Source organism: Moschus berezovskii, chromosome 3, assembly GCF_049115385.1.
Source record: "Moschus berezovskii isolate FMDL1 chromosome 3, NW_MosBer_1.0, whole genome shotgun sequence".
Lineage (NCBI taxonomy): Eukaryota > Metazoa > Chordata > Mammalia > Artiodactyla > Moschidae > Moschus > Moschus berezovskii.
The window spans coordinates 14,351,351-14,369,591 of NC_142462.1; the positions used below are offsets into that span (position 1 = coordinate 14,351,351).

Below are 18,241 nucleotides of genomic sequence, written 5' to 3' on the forward strand. Positions count from 1 at the left end.
GAAGAAAGCTGATCGCCGAAGAATTGATGCTTTTGAACTGTGGTGTTGGAGAAGACTCTCGAGAGTCCCTTGTACTGCAAGGAGATCCAACCAGTCCATTCTAAGGGAGATCGATCCTGGGTGTTCATTGGAAGGACTGATGCTAAAGTTGAAACTGCAGTACTTTGGCCACCTCATGCGACGAGTTGACTCACTGGAAAAGACTCTGATGCTGGGAAGGGTTGGGGGCGGGAGGAGAAGGGGACGACTGAGAATGAGATGGCTGGAGGGCATCACCGACTCTGTGGACATGAGTTTGAGTGAACTCCGGGAGTTGGTGATGGACAGGGGGGCCTGGCGTGCTGTGATTCATGGGGTCGCGGAGAGTTGGACACGACTGAGCTACTGAACTGAACTGAATTGACTATCTTCATTTTTCTGGGTACAGTGGATAAAATTCCAGTTCTTGTGTTCACACAGATGTCATCTGGAAATTACAGTTGAGTGCCATTAAAATCTATGTCCTTGATGATTAGAAGGCTAATTCTTAAAGGACCTTTGCTGTATATTAGTTTGGGAGGCTTTTTTGAGATACATTCTCAGTGCAGTCACTCAGTCATGTCCAACTCTTTGCAACCCCATGGACTGCAGCATGCCAGGCTGTCCCTGTCCATCACCAACTCCCAGAGCTTGTTCAAACCCAGGTCCATCAAGTCAGTGATGTCATCCAACCTTCTCATCCTCTGTCGGCCTCTTCTCCCCCTGCCTTAGATGCATTAGGTTTGACCTTAGATGATGGAGCTCTGATCCTCAGTACTAACTCATCAGACCATTTTACATGGCTCATTTATATGACTCAAGAGGACTTTCTGCACAGCTACCTGAGCAGATTCAGCATCTATTCAACTTCTTTCAGAAGAATAGATTCTGTCTTTCCCTCCCTGCCTATTTGTTGTTGTTTTAGTTTAGTCACTAAGTCAAGCCCGGCTCTTTGCAACCCCTTGGACTGCAGCACGCCAGGGATCCCCATCATTTACAATCTCCCATTAAGTGAAAGAAGGAAGTGAAAGTGTTAGTATTAATCACTCAGTTGTGTCTGACTCTTAGTGAACCCATGGATGGTAGCCTGCCAGGCTCCTCTGTCCATGGAAATCTCCATGGCAAGAATACTGGAGTGGGTAGCTATTCCCTTCTCCAGGGGATCTTCCCGACCAGGGATCAAACCCAGATCTCCACATTGGAGGCAGATTCTTTACCATCTGAGCCACCAGAGAAGCCCACAATCTCCCAGAGTTTGTTCAAACTCATATCCATTGAGTCGGTGATGCCATCCAACCATCTCATCCTCTGTCATCCCCTTCTCCTCCCACCTTCAATCTTTCCCAGCATCAGGGTCTTTTCCAGTGAGTCAGTTCTTCGGACAGGTGGCCAAAGTATTGGAGTTTTCAGCTTCAGCATCAGTCCTTCCAATGACTGTTTAGGACTAATTTCCTTTAGGATGGACTGGTTGGATCTCCTTGCAGTCTAAAGGACTCTCAAGAGTCTTCTCCAGCACCACAGTTCAAAAGCATCCATTCTTCAGTGCTCAACCTTCTCTATGGTCCAACTCTCACATCCATACATGACCATTGGAAAAACCACAGCCTTGACTAGATGGACTTTTGTCAGCAAAGTAATGTCTCTGCTTTTTAATATGCTGTCTAGGTTGGTCATAACTTTCCTTCCAAGGAGTAAGCATAGCTGCAGTCACCATCTACAGTGATTTTGGAGCCCCAAAAAATAAAACCTGTCACTATTTCCACTATTTCCCAATCTGTTTGCCATGGTATCATGATCTTAGTTTTCTGAATGTTGAGCTTTAAGCCAACTTTTTCACTCTCCTCCTTCACTTTCATCTAAAGGCTCTTTAGTTCCTCTTCACTTTCTGCCATAAGGGTGGTATCATCTGCATATCTGAGGTTACTGATATTTCTCCCGGCAATCCTGATTCCAGCTTGTGCTTCTTCCAGCCCACGGTTTCTCATGATGTACTCTGCATAGAAGTTAAATAAGCATAAGCTTCTAGTTTTGTTAATGTCTAGTGTTTACTCACTGCTGAGACAGTTCCTTGTTACATGATACTGCTAAAAGATTTAATTAAGTTATTCTAAAAGATTTAATTAAGTTATTAAAAAGGACACTCTAGGTTAGTTTCTAAGGCTTATCTCAGTAACCAATCTTCAGATAAAGGTTGGATGCTCCATAATGTACAACCAGGAGATTAACACCAGACTATAATCATTTAACGAATGAAGTCAGGTGACTTGGGGTATACCAGGCTTTATCTAATGAAAGTTCTTGACTTATAATTCTTATATTACTAATAACTGCTAGCTATGGCTATATTATTTTCTATGTCACTTGTTTCACTGAGCCTGTGATATAATGCTGAACTGACAGTTCCATATGAGATCAATAATTGTAATAATGTGACTCTGGGTATGGGAAAAAGCAACAAGAGGAAATATTTTCCTGGACCAGGAGGCTAGTAAGACAGTGGTCCAGAGACTTTTGCTGCTTGCAAGGCCTGGTCCAGTTTTAGCACACTGAGTGGCCCATCACTTCCCTAGACCTGAGAATGAGCCTTCCCAGCACCGCGGGATACGATGGCCATGAGATGGTGTCACATGGTCAGATATGTGGCTATGAAGGGACCCTGCTGACTGGAAGTTGGTACTTGCCAGCTGCCTCTACAAAGATTACATCATGACCATTGCAAACTGCTGACCTTCAACACCCCCTGAAAGAAGTTCAGGGTGAAAATCATGAATGAGGCACTTTGTGCTCTGAAAAAAAAAAAAAAAAACTGGCAGAATAGGTCTTCAGATAGTTAGATCTTTTCAGAAAAAGGTTTTATGAGTTCCAATTCTTGCATCATCTCATACCTAGAAAAACACTGACGTCATTAATGGTGAAATCTGCTTTGGCTATTAAAAAAAAAAATTTTTTTTTTTTTTTTTTTTTTTTACAATTAGAAGTCAAAATAAAGTAGCTATGGTTTAGACATCCTGGGAAACAACTATTTCCCAGATATCCTGAAAAATGATATTATGGGTGTGATTTCAGATTAGACGCTGTGACCTAATGTAGAACTTAATGCTCCTGTAATGCATTTTTGCTTCTGTACTTTGCTTGCTGCTCGTAAAACCAAAGTTACTCCATTTTAAGATAAGGTTGTTTTTAAGTAAAGATTCCTAAAATTGTTTTTGAAAAAATAAAAAAATTAAAAAAAGAAGTTAAGTAAGCAGAGTGACAGTATATTGTCATAATTTGTGCCCAGTTATGGAATTAGTGAATGTTCACCTGACTCACCATACTATAATCTTCTGTTCTTTCAACAAGTATTTTTTGAGCAGCCGTTGTCTCGGTGCTGTTCTGTTGTTGCTGTTTAGTGACTCAGTCGTGTCTGACTCTTTGCGACCCCATGGGCTGTAACCCACCAGGCTCCTCTGTCCATAGGATTCTTCAGGCAGGAATACTGGAGTGAGTTGCCATTCCCTTCTCCAGGGGATCTTCCCCCCGACCCAGTGATCAAACCCACATCTCCTGCATCAGCAGGCAGATTGTTTACCACTGAGCCACCAGGGAAGAGTATGGCTCCTTTAGTATACATTTTCAACACGTACATAAATGCATTTCTTGAAAAATTATGCATGAAGTCATCATTTTAGTTGAAAGAGTATGCCTTCTTTGTTAGAATATTTTTATAAAATGAATAATGATCCCTTTAATTTAACTTTTGTGAATAAGTAAAATTCCATATATTTAGACACATTGACAACACAGGGGAAGTGCAAAAACTAAAGAATGATATAACTGATTTTCCAGGGATAAAAATTAAAGATAATTTTTGAAGTTGAAATAAATGTTTAAGAATATAGTCACTTTTCAAGTTGAAAGAAATGTTTCAGAATTTAGTATCTTCATGGTCTAACTTGTAATATGCTCAGCACTGTGTAGGTATGCAGATGTGTTTTTATGAAAAATTCATACTGATGTTTATGAACTTAAAGCTCCTATAAGAGTTAACTGTAGTTTTCATGACCATTTGTGCATAAAGCCAAATAAAGTGTAAATTATTGAAAACCTTAAAGTGAGTCTTAAATTTCTTAAAGCCACCTAACATTTAGGAATTCAGTAACTTTTTTGAATGATGATGATGATGACAAAGAAAAAATGCTGAGATGGCTAAAGTAAGACAGATGGAACGTAAGTTCTTTGGAATAGACCACTTAAAGTATTTTTTAAAAGGAATTATTAAGTAGACCAAATTGGATGGAATATTATGCAGTCTTAAAAATGACCATCATAAAGGGGCAAATAACATGGAAAAATACATGTGATAAGTGGAAAAAGTAGACTAATTCTATGTGTATGTATACACTTTATGTGTAAGAAAAGTGACAAAAGAAATACATTAAACTGGCATTTCCCTGGTGTAGCAGAAAAAACATCTCCTGATCATAGTAGTACTGGTCTACCTGCAGGAACATGATATACAATATACATAATATTAATACAATCCTCAGTGGCCCATGCCACTTGACAAGACTTTAAACATTTGCAAGAGGTCAGAGTTTAACATTCTTGACCTTCCCTTGCTCTTGTCTGCAATTTAAGGATAAAGAAGAGAGGCTGGTGAGACAAAATCATTACCTTGTATTTGTACCTTTTATTTGCACTGCTGGGTGAAAATAAATTTTAAGGGGAAAAAAAATGTGTGTCCAAAAATAAATTTGTAGGATTTTCATATTATGTGTGTACACAATATATTTAAGGCCTGAAACCAGTTTATTATGTGGTCATTTAAAATAAGTAATATCCAAATATACATATGTGTGGGGCTTCCCAGGTACTTCACTGGTAAAGAATCCGCTTGTCAATGCAGGAGATGCAGTTTCAATCCATGGGTCGGAAAGATCCCCTGGAGAAAGAAATGGCAGCCCTCTCCAGTATTCTTGCCTGGAGAATCCCATGGTGGTCTACAGTCCATGGGATCACAAAGAGTCAGACACGACTGAGCACACACACACACATACACACACACACGTGTATGTGTGTGCGCTCGCGTGCACTTAGGCACCTCAGTCTGTCCGACTCTGTGCAACCCCGTGGACTGTAGCCCGCCAGGCTCCTCTGTCCATGGGTTTCTCCAGGCAAAGATACCAGATTGGGTTGCCATTTCCTCCTCCAGGGATCTTCCTGACCCAGGGATCGAACCCACGTCTCCTATGTCTCCTGCATTGGCAGGCGGGTTCTTTACCACTAGCGCCACCTGGGAAGCCCTGAAAGTGACGTGAAAGTGAAAGCCGCTCAGTCGTTTCCGACTCTTTGCGGCCCCGTAGACAGTAGAGTCCATGGAATTCTCCAGGACAGAATACTGGAGTGGGTAGTCTTTCTCTTCTCCAGAGGATCTTCCCAACCCAGGGATCGAACCCAGGTGTCCCACATTTCAGGCAGATTCTTTACCAGCTGAGCCACGAAGGAAGCCCTCGGAAGCCATATATTATATATGTAAACACTTGTTTCAACGAAGCAATCTGTTTTCCCTTTTAATTCTCTTTCGGTTTCTTTGACGTCCGATGCACTCCTTCAGCATTCAGTCAGTTTTGCTTTTTGAACTGTATACCTGTAATTTCCAATTTTCACCTTCATCCCATCTCTTTTCTTGAAATGTTACCAGCGAGCAGTAGAAAAAAGAAAAGTGGTGTGTGTGGTTGGGAGGCTGTGGTGGTGTGAGATGAAAAGAATACAGGGAGGAAGAAAGATTTACTAGAGAAGGAGAATGAATGCTTCACTTGTTGGCTTTTAGCACAATTACCATACCTTAGGAAATATGCAAGGAATCGTTAATTACCACTAAATGAGGCTCTTTTAGAGGCTGTGGCAGGCCCAGGGAACTGACTGTCAGAGCAGTGAAAGATGTTGAATCGGAAGGCTGGACTGCGTGTCAGGCAGTGGTCGGCCGGGGAGCCAGACAGAGAAAAGATAGCTGTTGAGAGTAGCCTGCGATTGGGGACCCGCGGCTAACATTTGCATACTTTTCCTGCAAAGGGAGTTTAATCCAAAGAAAGAAAGAGATTTCAGTATTGTCAGGCAGGCTTTGTTCGGTGAAGAGCAGAAGGAGATCTGCTGAAGGGGCCTTTCTCAAAGGCTTGGTCTCAGCCTTGAGGTTGTTCTTGTAAAGTTATGTTCTTGAGGGTTGTTTGCCCACTATTGTAAGTCTAAAGATCTTCAAAACCCAAAGGGCTCGGAGTATCCCCCTTTGCCAGCACAAAGGATGGGAATTTGTGTGGTAAGAATGACTCTTGTTGCAAAATGAACCCAAGCACCCTTTGTTCTTGCACAGAATACTCTGAAGTTCTGAGGATGTCTTTTTGAGCCACACTGAGTGACACCGTAAAAGTGTTTGCAGGCTAGCAGACGAGGTGAAACCAACCCAAACTTGTGTCTTTTTTTTGCAAACTCAGTGAAGGCTTTAATGCAATCACCAGAAAAGATGGCTCAAAAAAAAAAAAAATATGGCAGATAAAAACAATTTTTGATTGCCATGCATCATTTTGCCTGTTTCCTTACAAAATGTTCTGAAGGTCAAGTGAAATTAAGACAAGTTATTTAAACAACTAAGTAGAACGAATTTTCTCACCACCCAATCAACCTTATGTTTTATCTGGTGAGAAACGGAGAATTTCCTGCCATGGGATAGCTTCTGCCTTATCAGTAAACAAAAGATGTCACAATCATCAGCAATTGTAGATGTCATGAAAGGTAAGCTGGTGAGCCTGAGGGAACTCAGGAAGAAAAGAATATCTGCCTTCTAGCAGCCATCAGACTGCAGCCATTCCCTCCAGTTAGCTGGTGAGCTACATGGAAGCTCAGGATGTGAAAAAAAGCAAAAAACAGAATACTGGCCCCAGATAGGTGAGGTGCACATCAAAGGAATGATTTCAGTGAGCCCACATTCCTGCGTCTTCCTATACGTAGAAAAGCCCTAAATTCCTTAACTTAGGATATCTGGTTTTCTTTAATTAACAATATTCTTTTGATGTTTAGACTACCTGCACTTTGTTGCAAAACTTCTATATAAATTGATTCCTCTCCCTACCTCCTCCTTGGAACCATTCTCTCAGAGTCACTTGAGATGCTGTCTCCTGGGCTTAAAGTCCTGAAAAACCCCACCAAATAAAATATAACTCTCAGCGTTTAGGTTGTGGTTATTTTTCAACAACACTGGCAACATGATTTTATGACTATGGTCTGTTCCAGTTTTCAAAAGATGCCTTCTTTCCTAACCCAAGAAGAACTAGATAGTGTGCAATGGTCTGTTCTTCACTGTAAGTTTTTCTAATCGTCTCCACATCTGTATTGAGGAGCGTACATCTGTAGTACCTGCTTACATGTTAAATCATCACAGTGTTTGTGGATCAGACACCAGACTCATTTCAACTTCACTAGTTGGTCTGTATTTAGAAACACCCATAATCCTTATAGTTCAGGAAAGTATGTACTCAAAATACAGAATAGGAGTTTTAAAAAATAGCAGTTTATTTGTTTATAAGGATAATCTAGGCAGTTGTGAGTGCCTTTCAAATTTATGATCGTCTACATGGAGCTTAAAGCTTCAAAAAATGTGTTATCTTACCACCTTATATATATAACTCAAAAGGTACAAACTAAACCTGGTAGCTCAGCTGGTAAAGAATCCAGCTGCAATGCAGGAGACCATGGTTCAATTCCTGGGTCAGAAAGATCCCCTGGAGAAGGGATAGGCTACCCACTCTAGTATTCTTGGGATTCCCTGGTGGCTCAGCTGGTAAAGAATCCACCTGCAATGCAGGAGACTTGGGTTCAATATCTGGCATGGGAAGATCCCCTGGAGAATGGCAACAACTAACTGCTCCAGTATTCTGGCCTGGAGAATTCTGTGGACTATATGGAGAAGGCAATGGCAAGCCACTCCAGTACTCTTGCCTGGAAAATCCCATGGACTGGAGGAGCCTGGTAGGCTGCAGTCCATGGGGTCACTAAGAGTCGGACACGACTGAGTGATTTCACTTTCACTTTTCACTTTCATGCATTGGAGAAGGAAATGGCAACCTACTCCAGTGTTCTTGCCTGGAGAATCCCAGGGACAGGGGAGCCTGGTGGGCTGCCGTCTATGGGGTCGCACAGATTCAGACACGACTGAAGTGACTTAGCAGCAGCAGCATACAGAGTTGCAAAGAGTCAGACACAACTGAGTGACTTTCATTTTCACTTTCACACGTTGCTTATAGTTGATCAAGCAGGATATACAATAAAACTTTACACTGGAGATTAGGGAAAAATATGTGTATTTTGGACAGTAAAAATATATAACACATAGCGTGAATTTAGCTTAAGATTTTTTTTAATTAAGGATATTACTTTAAGATATATTTTTTTTTATTGTTGCTTATCCCTTTGCTGGATTTTTGGCTCATTTGGAGACCTGCATAGAAGACGCCATACAAATTCAAAATAAAATTAGTAATGAAAAATCTACTTGTCTAAGGGTCTAAAAGACCAGGAAATGTCCATCTGAGTTTCAAAATAGAGGCAAAACCTGGGACTTGTAGAAAGAAAGAGAAAGCTTACTTTGAAACGAACATGAACCGGCTTCTAAGAGAAAATGTTTGCCTTCTTCTTTGGTAGAATAATTAGGAAAACCTTTATCAGGTCACAGTTGGGGATTTCCATGGATGTGAAAAAGACAGTGAGCATGGTTCACAGGTAGGTTGGAAGCTAGGACATTGGTGATGGCCAGATAAGAGCTTTCTGAAGTTATTATAAATGAGTGCATACAGTGGTGCTTGCCACTTTCCTAAATACTTTAATTTTTTGTTATGATTGAGATGCTGGTGTCTGATCTAAGTAAACTCTGCTTTGCTGGAAGTGGTGCTTTTCTGTCTCCTGCTTTGCATTTTGCCCTGTGAGAAGCGTGTCTGAATTGGGAGGACCTGAATATACCTCTTTGTTGCTGAGCTTGTCAAGCACAGCACTGTGTTCTCTTTCCCACCAGGAAGGTCAGGCCACTGGGGGCCGATCTGCTGTCTGAAATGAACCCTACTGTCTGTCCCTGGTGTCTGACAGATTGAAACAGTTGTCTGTGTTACAACGCTTTCAATGCTTTTTAAATGCCTCATTTTCTGAGAGAAAGGTAATGTATGTGCGCTCCATTGAAAAGATAAAAAAAATTTTAAGGGCTGGATTTTGGGTGTTAATATTTATCTAAAAGGAAAATTTAATTAACTTTCTAAGAACATATTTACAGATTCAGGAAGTTAACTGTGCCCTGTGTGGGCACGCACACACACACACACACGCACACTCGTACCAAGATAAGCCTTCACTTATGAGTTCTGCTTCTAAAGACCTATATTGTGGGTTTTTTTTAATTGGAGTAATAAAATTATGAAGTATGGAACTGTTTCAATAGTGGAATTGTCGAAGTAAGGGTCTTTTGTTCACTGAGATTTCAGTTTCATGTGTTTTGATCAGAGGTATGTATAAAGCCTGAAGAAATTTGTACTGTGCTGAGCCTCAATTCAATACTCTCCAGATAATTGAGCTAATTAAATCTTTACCAACATTAACACAACTCCTGCATTCCTTGGACAGTGGATAATTATTGTATGAACATGGCAAGCTTAAACTAAACAGATGAAAATAGAGTTCTGTGGAATGGGTATTGAGTTTATTCTTTATTCATCTTTTGATAAGGTTTAATTAAAACTGCCTCCCTCCATTGTGGTGAGAATGAATGTGCTTGTTTTCTTAGTGAAAAGCAAATGATTCACTTCAGCCATGGTTCAATAATCAAAGCCTTTGCAAAGTTTTGGGTTATAGTGTAGCTGTGGGGATATAATTGCTGCAATTCTGTATGAAGGCTTTATCTTTTTTTTATTACTTTCTCTTATTTATTTTTGTAGAAAGAAACTTATAAAAGCCCATTTTGGGATTTGGTGTGGAAGTACATATGTTTGAAGTCTTATTATAGGTTTGCCATGGCTAGATTTTTCATTTTAAGGTGTATTTCTTACAACCTCTTGTTTAAATGAAACATAGAAAGGGACCCATCTTTAAATAGTTGGTATTTGAGACTGATCTTTTAAGTTACTGAAGAAATTCAATAAAACCTTGAAATCCCGTGGCTGCCACTAGATTGACATAGTGACAGTCCAAGGGTGGAAAAGTAATCGACATTGAGGGTTCTTTCTGCAGATATGTATATTTGCATTCTCTTCAACCTTCTTTAAATTCAGCAAAAATATTTTCTATATTCTTTTAAAGGGTTTTTTGTTTTTATGTTGGTGATACTTTTGTAGCATAAATAGATTTATATATAGTAATGACAACTTATTTTCAAACTTACTGTCATGACTGTGCTAGAGTTCTTTCTTCCTTTCTATGGGAGAAGTAGCTTTATTTAGAGAGATACATACTCCACAGACTGGAGAAGGCAATGGCAAGCTGCTCCAGTACTCTTGCCTAGAAAATCCCATGGATGGAGGAGCCTGGTAGGCTGCAGTCCGTGGGGTCGCTAAGGGTCGGACACGACTGAGCGACTTCACTTTCACTTTTCACTTTCACACATTGGAGAAGGAAATGGCAACCCACTCCAGTGTTCTTGCCTGGAGAATCCCAGGGACGGGGGAGCCTGGTGGGCTGCCGTCAGTGGGGTCGCACAGAGTCGGACACGACTGAAGTGACTTAGCAGCAGCAGCAGCAGCATGCTCCACAGACAGAATGTGGGCCGTCTCAGAAGACAAGAGGCTGTGCTAGGTTTCTTCTTGTCATTCTTTCTTCTTCTTTTTAATAGAATGGGAGAGTACAGGGATACAGGATGTTTATGGCACCAAGGACAGAAAGAAAGCTGTGCCTTGGGCATAAACCGGAAGTCCATAAAAGGAGTCAAGTACAGACACACTCTTTCTCCTTCTCCATCTTTTAGTTGTCTTGATTCTGACTTTGCCTGCTTCTCTGGCCATGCAGTGGAGATGAAGTTGACTTGTTGCAAGGTTTGTCATAAGAAAAATTAAAAAGACGTCTCTCTTGGTCAGCATTCCAATTCCCTGCAAAGGAAATCTGCCGTTCTTAGATCAAGTGAATCAGCCTGAAATCCAAGTTTTAGTGCCTCCTCTTAAACCACTTCTTTTTTTAAATGTTATTTATTTATTTACTTTTTGGCTGCACCGGATCTTCATTGCTGCATGTGAGTTTCCTCTAGTTGTGGGGTGAGGGCTTCTCATTTGGGGGCACAGGCTGCAGGCACACAGGCTCAGTAGTTGTGGCACATGGGCTTAGCTGCCCTCAGGCATGTGGGATCTTAGTTCCCCGACCAAGGATTGAACCAGAGTCCCCTGCATTACAAGGCAGATTCTTAACTACAGGACCATCATGGAAGCCCACTTGCCACATATTTTCTTCACATCAGCCCACTTGCCACATCAGTTTCTTGGAGAGGAAGGACATGCAAATGTGAGCTAAAGTTTCTTCATCTTTAGAATTATTTTGAGGGTGAAGTCATTGAATGCCATGTTTTTCAACTTACTCTCAGAGGCAATGATATCAATCTCATGGACTGGAAATAGTGTTTCTTAAATGGAATAGTCTAGATGCGAAAGAGAAATGTTAAAGATGATCACAGGCAGTAAGAATAAAGATTATTTCATCGAAGTTTTGTCTTAGTGACACGTGTGTGTGTGTAAGTGCTCCTATACTGAGTCACTTAGTCAAATGTATTTGACAGTGAGTTGTGCCCAAAACAAGTTTGCAAGCGAGTGACTGCTCCTCAGATCCCCTTCAGGGTTTTTCTTGGGAGGCGAGGGAGGGAGGCACACACTGGGAAGGAGTCCAAGCCCCTCACTCTCCCCATCAGAGCAGCTCCTCTTTAATCTGCTTTGTACTTTGTGTTTCCACCTAAAATATCTTTTAAACAAAGGATGCAGCAGCCAGAAGTTTGCATAAGTGATTTCTCAGGTCCCTTCTTGGGATTTTTAGAGCTAAGTACAGTAACCACCAGGAGTGGATCAGGAATTATTTTGGTGTTCTGTGTGAAGGATGGCTTGAGAAGCCATCCAGCCCTCATTTGCTTGAGGTATTTTTTTTTTTGCCTGTCTTTCTAATGCTGAAATGCAGTTTCCCAACTTAATCCTATAGAAAACTGTGAGACTTAGCATATAACCAAGACAACACTAAATTTGAATGGACTTGAAGCAGCCTTATGATTTTTAAAAAAGGAAAAACCGCGAGTCCTCCTCCCAGCCCTTCCCCCTGTCCCGTTCTTTAGGGAGGGATGAAAGGCAGAAGTGAGCAGTGGTGACAGGGGAGAGAAAGAGGTTGCAGCTCCATCACGTGGTCCTCAGAGAAGTGAGCATCCTGGGGAAAGATGGCTTCTTTAATACAAATAAATAGCGTGAAAGTGAAAGTCGCTGAGTCGTGTCCAAGTCTTTGTGACCCCAGGGACTGTCCGTGGAATTCTCTAGGCCAGAATACTGGAGTGGAAGGGGTAGGCTACCCACTCCATTATTCTTGGGCTTCCCTTGTGGCTCAGATAGTAAAGAATCCGCCTGCAATGTGGGAGACCTGGGTTCAATCCCTGGGTTGGGAAGATCCCCTGGAGAAGGGAAAGAAGAGACAGGAAATAGTAAGATAACAAGACTAAATAAGAAAACAAGCTAAAGGGGTATCTTATAGAACTTCGTTTGGGAAGTTGGAATGTGATGTGATGTGAAGTCGCTCAGTCATGTCTGACTCTTTGCGACCCCCTGGACTGTAGCCCACCAGGCTCTTCCGTCCATGGGATTCTCCAGGCAAGAATACTGGAGTGGGTTGCCATTTCCTTCTCCATCTTATAGAACTTCGTTTGGGAAGTTGCAATAGGTTTAGCTAATCATTGTTTCTGCCCTTGACATAGTGGAGGGGCAGACTGTCCTAAGAGCTCTGATCTCATGTTGAGCTCTTTTGTTTAATGTTAGGGCCTGTGTTGCCTGCTTGCATACACACTCGAGAGCGGGACCGTGTGTTGGTGAACATTTGGTGAGTCATTCCTCGCGTTCACACCTGTCTTGTTAGCAGTGGACGTCACTTGGTCCGGGCGGCTCTCTTTAACTCACAGAAGCTGTGTGGGCTAGGGATGAAGATCTCTGGCTTGGTTCAGCCCCCCGGGCTTTGAGACTACACTGCACTACTTAACAGTTCCATGACCCAGGCTAAATCTTAACCTTCCCAGGCCTCCAGGTTTTTCCATCTGTAAACCTGGACTAGAAATAGTGTCTGTCTTATCCGCTTGTTGTACAGATTAAATGGGATGATAATGTATTTAGCATAATGGCTTGCTTGGTTCATAACAGGCACTCAGTAACTGTTGGGAATCCCAAACTTCATGACGTCTGTGACACAAAAGACATGTTGACTTGAATTCTTTCTTTTTTTTTTTTTTTCTTTTTTTTTTTTTAAACCTTCATGTGTGTGTTTATTTTTTTTTTATTTCTAAAAAAGAATTTTATTAAAAATTCTTTCATGATAATCATTTTTCATTTGTCTTTCCATTTACTGCTGTTGTTTAGTCTTAAAGTCATGTCAGGCTCTTTTGTAATCCCATGGAGTGTAGCCATCCAGGCTCTTCTGTCCTTGGGAGTTTCCAGGCAATAATACTGGAGTGGGTTGCCATTTCCTTCTCCAGGGGATCTTCCTGACCCAGGGATTGAACCTGTGTTTCTTGTATTGGCGGCTGGATTCTCTACCACTGAGCCACCTGGGAAGCTTTTACCTAATGTGAATAAAAGCTAGAATTCTTACAGTGCAACACATTTCTTGGTACAAATCATAAATCATACATCATCATGAGCAGAGGAAGGGCATATTGGAACTTGGTTTGGCATGAGTTTTAAAGAGAATGAAGAAAAGGGATTTGGGGAAATTGAGAAGAGATATTCAAGATATTCTTTAGAAAGTCAGCAAGAAAGCACAAGAGGAGAACTGAATATGTTATATCCAGGGGATGCGAGAGATGAGGAACACGGTAGAGTGGAGGCAGTCTGGAAGAAAATTTGTTTGTTTTGTGGCCTCAATAGGGGTTGTTGAAAACCATCCCAAGTGAAAGGGGCTTCCCTGGTGGCTCAGACAGTGAAGAATCTGCCTGCAGTGCATAATTATTAATGCAATGTAGTCATGTGGTTGGACTTCCCTGCTTGTAAACAACCTACCTGCCAGTGCAGGAGAAACAGGAAACTTGGGTTCAATCCCTGGGTCGGGAGGATCCCCTGGAGAAGGAAATGACAACCCACTCCAGTTTTCTTGCCTGGAGAATCCCATGGACAGAGGAGCCTGGTGGGCTACAGTCCATGGGGTCTCAAAGAGTCAGACATGACTTAACAACTGAACAAGAGATCTTACATAAAAATCTTTCTTTTTCTCCAACTCACTAAAAACATAAATAAAAGGGTGAATGAGCCATTCTGGGCATTCTCTAACCACAGTGTCGGGCAAGGGTTGAGTAGAGGCTGCCTTTTTAGGAAAGGCTGTGTTCTGAAACTTGCTACAGTCCCTGGCACTCACAGGTGTCCTGCCAGGGAGGGTGAGAAGCAGTTGCTGTTTACCTTCATCTTTTGTCTGTTGTTTATCTTACAGTAGAGGGAAAAGAAAAATGAAATATTTCTTGTAACTGTATCTCTGTCCTAAACGACAAATGTGAAAATAGCCCAAAGGAGCCTTTGTTGCAAGAAGAATTGGCAAGAACACACTTCTTTGTATAAGTAACTAGCGCATTTCGCTCACTAGTCTCTTGGCCCTTAGAATCTTTTCTATTTAACAATTAATCAGGTTTACTGTTATATGTGTTTATGTTTGTATATAGTTTCCAGGGAACCAGGAGCAAAATGAAAAGAGTGTAGCAAGTTTGTAGGGAAGAAAGATATTGGTGAAAGTAAAGGGCCCAGACGAATGAGAACCAGAAGAGAGCTGGCAAACATTTATGCCAACAAATCCCATGGGTGGCTTTGGGAGAGAGACCAGAACACGGTGGTACTAGTCAGCTCGGGCTCCCGTAACAAAATGCCATGACTGGGTGACTGGCCTGACTCCTGATGAGAGCTCTCTTTCTGGCTTATAGACAGACACCTTCTCACTGTGTTGTCACATGGCATGGTGGGGGTTGGTGGGTGGATGTCAGACTCTTCTTATACGAACACTAATCCTGGGGCTTCACTGGTTTTCCTGTGGTTAAGAATCTGCCCTGCAATGCAGGAGACACAGGTTCCATCCCTGGTCCAAGAAGATACCACAAGGCAACTGAGCCCACGTCCCACAACTACTGAGCCCATGCTCCGAAACAAGAGTAGCCCCCACTCACCAAAACTAGAGAAAGCCCACACGTAGCAACAAAGACCCAGCAGAGCCAAACATTAAAAAAAATAAGTATATAAAATTAAAAGAGAAAACACTAATCTTATCATGAGAGTCCCACCCTCATGAATTCATCCGAACCTAATTGATCTACCAAAGGCCCCACATTGGGAATGAGGGCTTCAACATGAATTTTGGGGGCACATTCAGTCCATTACAATGGTTACTGTTGTCAGGCAGTTTACAGTGCAGGAAATGGCATGAGATACTGATGATTAACTCAAGGTAAAACATGAATACTATTATACAGGCCTAAATAAAGTGCAATCAGAAGAGGAGGGACAGACCTCACTGAGTCAGGGGATGCTTCATGGAGAAGCTGGGCTAAAGCTTGAAGCCTAGTGGGAAGCTGCTGTATAGCACAGGGAGCTCAGCTCTGTGCTCTGTGATGACCTAGAGGGATGGGATGGAGAAGACTGGGAGGGAGGTCCACGAGCGGGGGATACATGTATACATACGGCTGACTCGCTTCTTTGTACAGCTGAAAGTAACCCAGTATTGTAAAGCAATTATATTCCAATAAAAAATAAATAAAACTTGAAGCCCAACATCCCACAGCTGAGTGGGAGCTGCATTCATAGACCAGCGCAACAATATGTTGGAAATGTAAACGAGTCCTGTGTCATCCCATTGCACTCACCATTCGTCTTCTGATTTCTGACAAGCCTGCTTTATTTTAGATGTTTCAATCACAGTCAGTCCAAGCCTATGCAATTATTTAGTTGCTAATGTCTAGAGGAACTTTGACTACCTCTGGAGATAAAATTAGAGCCGGTAGGACTGCAGTGCCCCCCAGCACCTTGTCCAAATTGAGTTAATTAATCTGTAACTCGAACACCCTAAAGGCCCTATTTAAATACAATTTCACTGTTAGTGAGAAACTCCAGGAACCATGATTAAAACTGAATGCAGTCAGAAATAAAAAGTGTGAATCTGTGTTTAATCTGAAATTCTCAACATGAAAATGTGGTATAAGTTTCATATTGTTTCAGCTGGCTCTTAAATACATATCACAATTATTAATAAAATGATAATATTCTATAGAAACTTCATGAAGACACAATTGGTCTGAAAATATCTGAGATTTCCACATAAGCACTTGTTTTTAAAAATATACACAAGATGTTATCACTATGGGCCATATTTAGATGGTATTGTTCGTCCATAAATATTTCGGAATTAAAAACACAGTGTATGCATGCTAAGTTGCTTCAGCCATGTCCGACTCTTTGCAACCCCATGGTTGGACTGTAGCCCACCAGACTTCTCTGTCTGTGGGATTCTTTCTCCAGGCAAGAATACTGGAGTGGGTTGCCATGATCTCCTCCAGGGGATCTTGCACATCCCCTGCACTGGCAGGCAGGTTCTTTACCACTGTCGCCACTTGGGAAGTCCAAAAATGCATTGCTGTGGCTGCTGCTAAGTCGCTTCAGTCATGTCCGACTCTGTGCAACCTCATAGACGGCAGCCCACCAGGCTCTCCAGTCCCTGGAATTCTCCAGGCAAGAACACTGGAGTGAGTTGCCATTTCCTTCTCCAGTGCACGAAAGTGAAAGTGAAGTCACTCAGTCGTGTCTAACTGTTCGCGACCCAATGGACTGCAGCCTACCAGGCTCCTCCATCCATGGGATTTTCCAGGCAAGAGTACTGGAGTGGGTTGCCATTGCCTTCTCCGCCAGAAATGCAGTAGGTACATAGAATTCAACTGCAGCTTTCATCTCTGACTAGTTTTCGTAGATTCAGGCAGCTTTCCCATATTTATGTCTACAAGGGAGAGGTGACACAGATAATCCAGAAGTCATTTAGAGGATGCATTGTTTGAACTGCAGCTGTCCTTTCAGAGTAATTTTCAGCATGACCTAATAGTAAAATGAGTTTGTGCTTCTTAAAATGGTAACCATTTTGTAGCAGGAATTCCAGAATTTCTCGATACCTAGAGCAAGGCCACAAAAGGGATAATCCACTGACAGATATTTGAGAGTTTTTAAAAATGTATATTGAAAGCAAGCCAAGTGAAGGATCAAAGATGAGAAAAGAACAGGAAGATGATCGAAAGAAAAGAACATAAGCTATTTCTAGCTCTTCATTTCTACTTTCAGACTTTTAGGTTATGTTCTTAGAGTTAGATAAGGTGTTGCAGACTAGGGGGCAGGGAAAAGAGAAAGGAATTCCCTGGTGGTCCAGTGGTTAGGACTCGATGCTTCCACCACAGGGGATCCGGGATTGATCCCTGGTCTGGGAGCAGATTCCACAAGCCGAGCAACCCTGCAGACAAGCTTTCCTACATGGAAATTTGAACACTGAGATGGTGTTACTGTCTTGTCATTCACACTCTTTTTATCCTTAACTAGTTGCTGAAGCTTGCCCGGGGAAAGCCATAGGTTTTTGCTGCCCGGATAGAGAGCAAGCACTGCAGGGACTTCCCTGCTGTCAGTGGTGAAGACTTCACTTTCCAGGGCAGGAGGTGTGGGTTCGATCCCAGGTCTGGCAGCTCAGATCCCACACACCTCGAGGTCAAAACACAGAAACAGTAGAAACAGAAGCAATGCTGTAACAAATTCAATGAAGACTTTAAAAAGGGTCCGCATCAAAATCTTAAAAAAAAAAAAGATGTCAAGTACTCTTAAAAAGGAATGGGTCCTAAGAGAAGCACCAACTGGGTGAGACAGAAGGGGGTGACCTGCTCTCTTTGGTGTTGTAGGATCTCCCTCTGACGTTGATGACCAGTACACATGAAGACCTGCTCTGATGGAGCAGTCAGTCTCGCCGCAGTCCATACAGTGCCTTATTTCTTTAG

At 42.0% G+C, this 18,241-nt stretch overlaps 1 protein-coding gene across 6 annotated transcripts in view; it reads left to right on the forward strand.

Moving 5' to 3' along the window:
• The window catches only part of CDK14 (cyclin dependent kinase 14), a 683,048-nt gene that overhangs the window by 594,976 nt on the left and 69,831 nt on the right, over window positions 1–18,241 (forward strand). The gene's annotated exons all lie outside the window — the stretch shown is intronic.